This window comes from Pseudopipra pipra, chromosome 2 (genome assembly GCF_036250125.1).
Source record: "Pseudopipra pipra isolate bDixPip1 chromosome 2, bDixPip1.hap1, whole genome shotgun sequence".
NCBI classification, from domain to species: domain Eukaryota; kingdom Metazoa; phylum Chordata; class Aves; order Passeriformes; family Pipridae; genus Pseudopipra; species Pseudopipra pipra.
The window spans coordinates 92,885,123-92,895,898 of record NC_087550.1 but is presented as its reverse complement, the minus strand read 5'-3'; the positions used below and the strand labels follow the sequence as shown (position 1 = coordinate 92,895,898).

The 10,776-nt window shown below is 40.2% G+C and overlaps 1 long non-coding RNA gene across 1 annotated transcript; it reads left to right on the top strand.

Moving 5' to 3' along the window:
* Positions 1 to 630: 630 nt before the first annotated feature.
* LOC135410110 (uncharacterized) lies at positions 631 to 5,376 on the top strand. Its single transcript, XR_010428521.1, has 3 exons — positions 631 to 763; positions 1,968 to 2,144; positions 2,363 to 5,376. It is a non-coding gene; the product is annotated as an uncharacterized LOC135410110 (long non-coding RNA).
* The last annotated feature ends 5,400 nt before the right edge of the window (positions 5,377 to 10,776 follow it).

Sequence of the window (10,776 nt, the reverse complement as noted above, 5' to 3'; positions counted from 1 at the left end):
CATATATGTATATATGTATATGTATATATATGTGTGTGTGTGCATGTGTGTATATATATGCGTACCTATATATATATATATATATATATATATATATATATATATATATATATTCTATATTCTAACCTGGGCACAATGTGCTCCAGGACTAGACAATTCATCTATCTAATAAGGTTAAGGAATGCCACCATCACACCCAGACACATTTGGTTCCTGTTACAACCAGCTACCTACCAAGTTTAGTCAACCTTCTCCTATGTATGGATTGAGGCTCTCAATTCATAATGAAATGTAATGAAATGCTGAACTTGCTCCATATTTTTGTCCCAGAAAATTGCAGCATGCTTACATAATTGTAGTCTGCAGGCTTGATTAGACCTGCTCATGTGAATTGTTCCAGCAGCAATCACTGAACTTTAGAACAGATTGCATAGCAAGAACAGAAACGTATTTTAAAAAGTTAAATTCCAATATTCCCTGAAGGCTTCACAGCTTCATGTCTATTAAGGTTACTAGCTGTTAGGACAAGTCACGAATCCATGTGTAGTCTGGGAACTGCCAGTATTTTGATTATCCTCGGTATGACTGTGGCCCTGGGAGTCAAAGCATAGTGATATGAGCATCTATAAAAAGGAGCACTAAAGCTTGCTGCATACCACTGCAGCTGCCTGGAGAATCAGCATTACCCATGGAAATCTCTGCAGAAAAGTTTTTGTGCTTGGCTGCCATCCTCCACCTGCATCAGAAAAGAAGGCTCAAGGCTGTAAGTGACAATACTGGAAACAGCAGGGACAGAGAAATTATATGGTAGTGCCCTCAGTGTGAAAAACATGGCAAAATTGTATGTCAAAAGTGATATGGAAAAAATACTTGAACATTATTAGCAGCAAGGGTTCCTAAGACCGGGACAAGGGTGTCCTTAGAAAAAGGTCAGTAGCTATCACAGACTGGTAACCAAACAGTGTGGGACTGAGTAGACCAGGTTCTGTGGTTCATAGTGACTTGATGAATCTAGCTTAGGTCAGGCTGCAACTCTGTAAAATGTGTTTGTTATTTCAACTGACAAAACGAAGTATTTTCTAGATGGCTTTATTCTGTTTGTTTTATTTTCTCCTTATCTACTTGAATGATCATGAGGGGTATGCTGAAAGCCCTTTGAATCATGCTGATGATGTTTACCTTATGAGTACAAGGCTTATAACTGAACTTCGAAATTTCCTAGGAAGAGATGACAGACAAGATTGGAGATTATTAACTCCTTACTTGTCCCATCCCCTTTTTCTTTCTTATCCCCAATTGTAAAAGTATCATGCATAGCAAATTTAGTAGCTACAAGATCTACTGTTTAGAGATAGGGTTTAACCTGGCTAGGGTTCTCTGGCTGTCTGCTACAATTTCACATTTGGTCATAATTGAGAAAAGTGAACGCAAACCTTCTCCTGGCCTTCACTTGCCTCTGCATTAGGACTCCTGCAAGGGGTCTTATTTCAGTTGTCTCAAGTATCTCGTTCTGTAAAGAACAGGCAGAGTTATGATTACAGGTATTTACATACAATAATTGCATGTAAATACGTAGTGTTAGCTGTAAAGAACATTATCTATTTCACTTAATTGTCTCTATACAGGGTCTCTCTAAAAATCATGCATTAAGGAAAAAAATCCTTAAAGTAACAACATGGTTTGGTGTAAGAAGGTATAGCTACCCAGTCAGGAATAGACATCCATTTCTCTCATGGAATAAGGCAAGAGTTTTCTAGGAGCACAGATTTTAAGTTTATATAATTAAATACTATTTTATAATGCATACATAAAGGAGTACTGAGTTTAAGTCAGATCAGCATATTCCCTTTCTATAAATTCCCGGCTTTGGAGTGCTGAACTCTGCAAAGGTAGTGTGCTCCCAGGGAGGCTGTTCTTCACCATAGCTTTCTGTGTATTTATTCCCTATGCATTTTTCAAACTCACAGGCTGAAAGAAAGATAAGAAGATTTGTGAAAACCTAAAACTGGGTTTAACAGCAAGAACAGCTGAAGCTTCTTGGAACTGCAAGGTTATAGCAACAGCCATCAGTACAGACATGCCTCAGTATTTACACGGGATCAAGATATCGGCTGAAGTATCGTGTTTTTAAATTCCTTTGAGAGGTAAGAAACTTTGATTGCAACATCTAGGATCAAATTATGCCTTTCTTCTGGCTTATTTTGTCAGGTTAGAGATTATATAATATGACTAATACCAGAGGAAAAATATCATTCTCATTTTGTTTTCATTCGTAATGTCACCCAAATACTAATGCTCTCACAAACAAATACATTGTCAAAATTGAAATAATTTATTTTAAATGTCCTTTTTCTTATTTCAGGTACTGCTGTCACTGTTCTTTCTTGTCTCAAAGTAATCAAATTGAAGAGGGAAGTGTAACACTGAAAACCATCAGTAACATTTTGGTATTTCCATGGTTTGCTGCATAATTAGTTACAAAAATAGTATGTTCTCTGCCAGCTGTTTGATTCTTTTTTTCATTTAAAGTGTAGCTCAGTTGTCAACAGTTCAGCAGCTTGTTTTTTTTCAACTGAGAAATTTTATTTTAGCTGTGTATGAATTTAAGAAAACCATAGAAGTTAATATGCTGTAATTATTCATTGAGCCATAGCAGTCATTGGGTGGGATAGTGTTCTACATTTGTATTGCTTCTGCAACAGGTACCTTCTATTTCTGTGTTTTCTCATTTCTCCGCAACATATTTTTCATGAATTTTCTTCTCAGACAATCCAACTGTACCATTTTTATAATAATTTCCTTTTACATAACATCTTGTCACTGCCAGTCCTCCATGAGCAATTGCTTAATTTCCAAACACAGTCAAGTAAGCTTTACAACAATTATTATCTTTTCTGATCTATGCAAAGTATTTTTTTATATGGTTGCAAAAGTGCAATCGTTGTCTTATTAGATGTTGATGGAAAATTGTTGATGAAAAATGGACTGTAGTCATAATCCACATGTAAATGCAAATTATCTCACCAAAATACATTAAGTAATAGTTAGAATTGACATTACAGTTTGCCTGCTGTGGACATGCCCTGATTCTCTGCCCCACTCAGTTATGGTTTAGCCCATAATATCTACATATGATGACACCATTTAGCATTCCAAAGAATGACTCTATAAGTAATTCCAGCTGCAATTCTCTTAACTCTGCTGTTCTAGAAATCTCTATCGGACATAAGTTTTTGTGTTTTGATGGCGGCAGTAGTGCCCTTTATAAAATTTGCTGAGAATTAGACTTTGAGATTTAATGTTTCTTTATATGTGTGCCACAGATTAGGTTGTGTAAATGAATCACCTTTCAGCAAAGAAAGCTCAGATTTGATCCCACAGAAGTCACTGGGATGGAGGAGGGAAGGGGCTGAGTGTTTGTCATGACTCTCCTAATAATTTTCAGTTCTTCGTTTCAGCCTGTCTGTCTTAGTCCCTGGGGTTCAAGCAGCTGTGGCAGTGCAGGATCAGAGGGAATGTATGAATCACTCAAGAAGAGATGATTCTCCTCCAGTGTGAAAAACTGTCACTCAGGCCTTCACCTAAGAAAAAAGGTGATTTCTCTTTCCAGCTCCAGTGCCCAGCTCTGAAACCAACCCAAGTCTTGGAACCTTCCAAGGCTCAACAGAGAGTTGCCAAGCCAGAAAAATACCACTGCTGGGAAGCTCTAGCACTCCTCCTAGGCAGAAATATCCAGGAACCAGCTTGAAGCAACCAGCTGGCTCTCACAAAATATATTACATGTGGCTGTTCTGTCTCTCATATATCTTTGCTTGTGTTACAAAAAAATAGAGGTAGGGGCTGTATGTTAAAGCAGGCCAGATCATGAATGTGAAGGTATAGCCATAGTTTTACTCCGCAATTGAATAGTCTGGGAAAGTAAACAGAAGGAGCTGCAAGTAGAACAAAAGCAAGTTCAGCCTTCCATCCAGTAGAAAAAAACCTGCTGGTGTGTTGGATATTGTACAGAACACCTCAGAATTTCCCCCCTGCACATCATGGGATCAAATATACCTCACAGCTGAGTTGCAGCTCTAGCACCTGTATGCAAACTGAGAATCAAATGGTCAGATACCAGGAAGAAGGACACCTTGCTGAGAACTTCCTCAGGTTCACCCAGTGCTTCAGACAAAAAAAAAAAAAAAAAGAAAGAAAGAAAGAAAGAAAGAGGGCACTATTTCTTGGAATTCCTCTTCTAGGACTCAGCTTTCAAAGTGCACCATCAGTATTTGTCAGTGTGACTGGGACTTACCCTTTGTGGAAAAACACCGGTGGCTCTTTTGATTGCAATGGATGTATTTGAGAGTACTGATATGTGTTTACTAGAGTGGGTGGTTAGCATTTACGGTGTTGTTTCTAGCACGGAACAAATGCCAGATTAGCAAGGAGTTTTATTTCCCACAGCAATGATAGTGTGTCCCTGACAATACCGTTCATATTCCCCCGGGGGAGAAAGTTAATGCTGCTCCTTGCAGTCAAGCTTATGTAGTGATAATAAACAGCACTTAAGAAACTCACAGTTGCTGTCAAGGGTCTTCACAAAGGGGTCATTTGTAATGAAACAAAAGACATATCTGGTGGACTGACTTCTGGAAAGAAAAAACAATTAGATAACACTTACATGAGAATCAGTGGCTGGTTTTAGCTTTTCAATTGTCTGATTTGCTGCTCGAGCACCCTTCAGTACCTTTTATAAATACATCCCCCTGTGCAGTTATTGGCTTTTGCAACTTGCACTTCCTTGACCCACAAAGCTATCTTCAGTTGTCTGAGTACAGCCTGCATCTAACATTGCTTGCTAAACGATTTTGAAAACCAGTGGAGTAACATCAAATAGTATTCAAGATATTGCAGCAGATGATTGCAAGGAGCAAAGCTGTAAGCACTGAAATATTGATAATAAGGAAATGCAAGATGCTTATCTTATTACTTCCATTTTAGCACTTACCTTTAATAAAAATAAAAACCAAAGGCATCTTGGATCTCCTCCCTGAACAAACATACTTCAATACAGTAATTGAGTTGATAGTCTGTGCTATTAAAAATGGGTAAAAATAGTTTAGGAGAATGTGAGACAAAATCTGTCTTTGATGAGTGTGAGGAGAGATGAGGCAGAACACCACAGAGTTTCACTTCATCATGGTTTTTGCAGCTCTAATTTGAACATGGCTATTTTTAGAAGACTTGTACATATCAACAACACTAATGACTGCCAACAGAGACAGCCATGTTCTTAGAGCCAGCGGCATCGTGTGCAGCTCTCGGGATTTAACTAAAGCATGTTTTTGGCAAATAGTAATAAAAGTAATTAATTCTGTTTGTTTCCAACAAATTGAATTATGCTTTTATTTTACCTCTCTTTCCCTCTGGGAAATTAGTCCAGAGAATAATTTAATGGCCTTTAGTTCTTACTATTTAATGTGGTGAATGGCTTTTCTACAAATTTCTGACTTTTGTGTGTGTGTGTGCATTTGTATGTTGTGGATGGAAACCATGACTTTCCCATTGCCTTAATTTTATTGCTATTCTGTGATCCTTCTAACATTTTGGGAAGCGAAACAATCCCTACCAAGAAACTTGTCTGCCTCATTACTAAATGGTGAGAACAACAGACCAAGACTCTGTAATCTCTGTCAGGGGACATGCAAACATGTTTGCTATACAAACCCACATTTGTAAGAGGGGCATCCTGAGTTGGCTCAGAATAAGGAAGCTATTGCAGGTCAATATTCCATGTGCCTTTGCCAAAGGCATCTTTCTTATCAGCATTTGTTATTAGCAAGCTGCTCACTCATAGATCTATCCACATTGCCGAATGATAATATTCATAAGTGATAAAGCAGCCTTATCAGAAAAGTTTCTGACTAGCTATGGTGGCTGGGGAATGCAAGTTGAATGGCAAGCAATGGGGAGTCAGAGAGAACACCTTGACCTATGCCTGCAGCAGAATAACAGCTAAAGAAATCATTGTGCAGGCATTATCAATGAATGTCAAAAGGGCCTTGAAGTAAATTGTGGAGGATTTGATTGCTGATCTCAGCAAAACACCATCTGGACCTTGTCAGCTGTGGAAAATGGAAAGAAAGAGCCAGAACCTACAAAATGCAGGGTATCCAGCTAGGCAAAGCTCTTTAGCTGTTGGTTTGTGCTTAGTGCCCTTTGCCAGCAGCATGCTCTTCTGAGCAGAAATCAAGATTTCCTCTGTTACCACTCAGCCTTTGCTGTGCATTTCTCCTGTACTGTAGGAAACCTCCACTCTTTTCCACCTCCACAGCTGCGTGCTGTTTCAGAGAGCGTCCCTGCAGCAGTCCTCAAGGCAGCTTCCATCCTGGCAGCAGCCCTGCAGCACTGGATGTTGTGTGAGCAGAGGGAAACCCACGGGCAGATACACTCATGTATATGTCCAGGTTCGGGGACAGTGGTGGCTGAGCAAAGGTAGGCTGGTATTTATAGGAGGTTTCGAATCAGTGCATTACAGCACACGGCTCATCTGGTCATGAGGCCTGTAGAGACAATCATGAGGGCAGAGTCAGCCCTGGTGCAAATATAACAGGCCTGTCTGTTATATTATTCAGAGGACCTGGCCCTCCTTACTGCCAGGTTCCTCCTGCAGCTAGGGTGGTAGCAGAGGAAAAAATCCCAAGGTATGGAGAGGTGAATGGGTACTGCCCCGGAGTACAGGAGGGGTGAAAACATCCCGCTCCCTGTCCTCCTCACCCCCAATATTTCAGTTGTTTGAGCACCAAATTGTCACCAACTTTGATATTTGCTGCCAGAGTGCAGTATATGTGTGTATCTGTGTAGCTGATCAAAATAGCACATTCAAAATCGGGGGTTTTTTTAATGTCTCTGAGTGTTTTCTTTAAAAAAGTAATGATGAAACTTCAGAAAGGAAAGATTACTACGTTACTGAAAACTCTGTTTGTTTTCGGGGTTTTCCCAGGATCTAATGAGCAGCTGCATGTTGGAAAGAAATTCTTTCTCCTGAGGCTCTTTGGAGGGCTCAGAAATCTTTATTGAAAAATAACTGGAAAATTTGACCCAGAGAGCAAGTTCTCTATGTTTCTTGGAAACTCATGATTCATGTTTCAGTCTCATTTTTTGTCCCTTGAACAAGACAGAAATGTAAGGGGAGAAGTAGGAAAGTGGAAAGGAAAAGCGGAAAGCCAGCAGTAGGGAAGCCAGCAATAGGAAATGTGTGTGTCACAGGATGAGCTTAACAGAGTTTCCAGGCAGTCAGGGAAAAACATGTATTCTTGTGTCTATTAAAAGTACGCTTTTCAACATCATCTTTTTACTTTTGTGAAGTATTCATATTTTTTCTTTTGTGAATTGGTGAAGGAGCCCAGATGAGTTCAAATCACAGATATGGATTTTGAAAAACAGGTATGGAAAACATATTTTCCTAGAAGTATGTGATAATTCAGTGGGGCCCAGACTCAATATTTTTTAACTCTTTGGAGAATTTCACTCATAGTGGCATGGAGATCAGTAATGCTGCAAGTCATTGCTTGAGTCTTAGTCTTGGACTGTTCTGTGGGACCTTCAGAGTCAGTCAATATGGGTATCTCTTAATGCATTTCTGTGTATTACTTAAGACCATAGAGGGGATAAGAAAATGATAGGATGATCATCCTATACTGTTACTTCACCTCCTGGAAGAGCAGTCTTAATGATTTTGTGCTGTGGACTGTGGCTGCTGCTGAAGTGGGTAGTGAAGGACCCTGTTTCCATTGCAAAGAGTAATATTTAATGATCAGCTGAAGTACTGATATTAACATCTTCAGGGCAATATCCTCATGCCTGGTAAACAGCTGGTCATGCACAAAAAATAAAGCATTGTTGGAGAGCTGTTAGAGAGGGTGAAGAGTTAACTGTTAGATATCATCTTCAGACAGAATTTGTTTTTCAGATTCCCTTAAGGACGCAGGCTTTTTCCTCATCTTGTCTGCAAACAGCCACGTCTCCAAATGGCAAACTCGCCATCTGCAGGCCAGCGAGACAACTCGCAGGGGCCGGGGAAGAAACATCCCCTCAAAGATCAGGGACACTCAGGTACACTTCCTTATGGTGGTCTTAGGATTTCCTCCTCTTTTATGCACCAGTTAGCAAATGGAAATCACTCTCTGGGTGCTATCCCAAAGAAGTTGGAGTGTCTGTCTCTGGAGCTTAATCCTATCCCAGTGGATTGCTTTAAAAATGTAAAAAAAATTAGCCTTGATATTCTTCTGCAGCAGGCTTCTTCTACCCTTGCTAGCTTATGCCTGGTCTCAGCTGTAAGGAGAGAGCACAGCTTCGCAGCCCAGGCCTTAACACCCTCCCCCAGCTACTAGAAATCAGCACTGTTTTCCCCCATGAAACATGGTTTTGATTAGAACATACTGTTTCTTAAGCATATTTTTGCCATGAGAACATGTTTTATTTTTGAAAGATACTAAAACATGGTGTTTCAGGAAGTTTGAGCTTTCTTTGTCAGGCTGGAGGAACATTATCGGAATGCGTTTTTCTATTTGAAATAAATTTTAAGGAGAACATTTACCTTGTTTCAGTGGTTATTTTGTAGTGCTCTCGAATCACAGCTGCATCCAATTAACCATAAAAAGTCAAAACCTAAAGAAAATGTTTAATTTTTATAGTATTGCTTCCATTCAAAACTCAAAAAAAACCCCAAAAGGAAACTGAGACAACCTCAATTTCACCCTATTTTGAATAAAAGCTATCTCTAAGCTGCTGAAAGGAAAACACACATAATCTAGCTCCTCCAGGAACAGAAGGGTTTGAAAGCACCCCAGTGAAACCTGAGAATCTGCAGCACTGCCTTTGCCAGCCCTATAAGCCATGTCCTAAGTACCATCATATGGCACCCTAATGAGAAACACAGAGCCTTGTTAGTGCTAAGTCTCCTGCCTGTAATGTACCACTCATTTGGCCCTGCTAGTCCTAACAACTGTGGGTGAGATTCATGCCTATCTTCCATGGCCTCCTTTGGCTCTTACCGGAGGTTTTGTTGTGGTCTTGTCCCACCTGGAGCTTCTGCTGTGGAGAAAGCTGCTCTGTTGCCATAGGATACAAGGAGGGCAACCACCACACAAGGGGCTGCCTAGCAAACCTACCAAAGCTTTGGGGTCCTGTTGTTGCTGATTGAATTAATACATTCTTACAATCCTTCATCAGTCACAAAACATTCCAAATGGAATTTTAACCATCTTCATGGAGGTTGTGGTCATCTTGTGATCTTCAGAAGTGAAGCTGAACTTTTCAGCCCCTGGAACTGGGTAATTATCTCATTGTATTTTGTGCCCTGAGATTTGCAAAGAGATGATTTTTCATTTAAACCTGGATTTCTAAAGGAGAAAACATGAAGAAAGACCTGATTTTGCATTTCAGTTTGTCTAGAGCTGGGCACTAGTGGTGTACATTGGAGAGCAATGTCCACTTATTTTAGAAAGATATTTAAAGAAGTCATTGAACCAATTTTTTAGTTTATAACTAAGCCTCAGTGTTAGCTTGCTTGAAAGGGAAGCAGAGAAGCACCTAGAGGTTGTGCCTATGCCACATGTTTGCTTCCAGGTGAATTCTGAAAACGAGGGACTGAGGTTAATAGAAAATAATAAATGTAATATTCAGACTGAGTTTTCACATCGCTGTGAAACTCCAGGTGAGCTCTTGATTACAGTCAGAAGAGTAGTACATCCCTGGTAGTACACTTGTTGCAGACTGCCATGACCCAAAGAACTTATGTGTATAAAGACAGGCACCAAGGTGAAGGAAAAAGTCATTCATTCCTCTTACGCAGATGGAGAAGGAAGGCATAGAGTGAAGCTGATTCTTTTGACATCAGAAAACCTTACTGCTTTGGGAGGGCAAAATCAAGACTTGACTCTATTTTCGTTATATTTTCTTAGGAACAGGTTGTGCTGAAGTGTTTGCTTCCATGTGGTGCTTATACAAGTCTGTTTCTTCTAATTCTTAGTGACATTCAGCATCATACTCACTCTTGCTGAGAATTGTGTTCCCAGAGAATTTACACACACTCTTTGTACCTTTTTCAGTTATGGGTTGTACGAGTCTGTGAAGAGAAATACCAAAGGAACATCAAAAGTCCCCAAGCATCTGCTGACGTTAGTTCAGGTAGTAATAGGGGAATGTTATTACCAATAATAATATCTTCAGGTGGGGCAAGGTGAACCCACAGCAAGATCCTTCTCTTCCCTTCACTGTTATTTGTGGAAGCAAAAGAAGGGTCCAGGGAAAGTGTTAGGGGTCTCCCCAGGATTTGCTTCTCACAGGCTAGCCCTGGGTTTGCCTGACTACTCTGGCCAAGCAGCAGGCAGGGCTGGAATGCTTGTTGGTCACTGTGGACTACTCAGTGGGTAACTGTATTTCCACGTTCAAAGGTTCAGTTTTGCCGGAGTTTCATGTTCTGGGGAGGACAGCATCTGGCAACCTCAACTATAAAAGCTCTTTTCCTTAAAGATTTTATATAAAGGAGTAGCTGCCCAAGGCCTTTCCACAGCTCAAATGTACTTATGTGGCCACTAGGTTACTGACTTCTTCTGCCAGCCTTGAACCACAGGTACCAAAACCTGGTCCAGCCCTGTCATGGCACCAGGTTAATTTCAGGTGTGCACTTAATCGCTGCCCTCCCCAAGCAAAGGCAAGGTAGGCAGTCATGTCAGGTCATGCTCTTTCCCTGATAATGACAGAATAATTACAAGATTGTTATTTTATATGCTT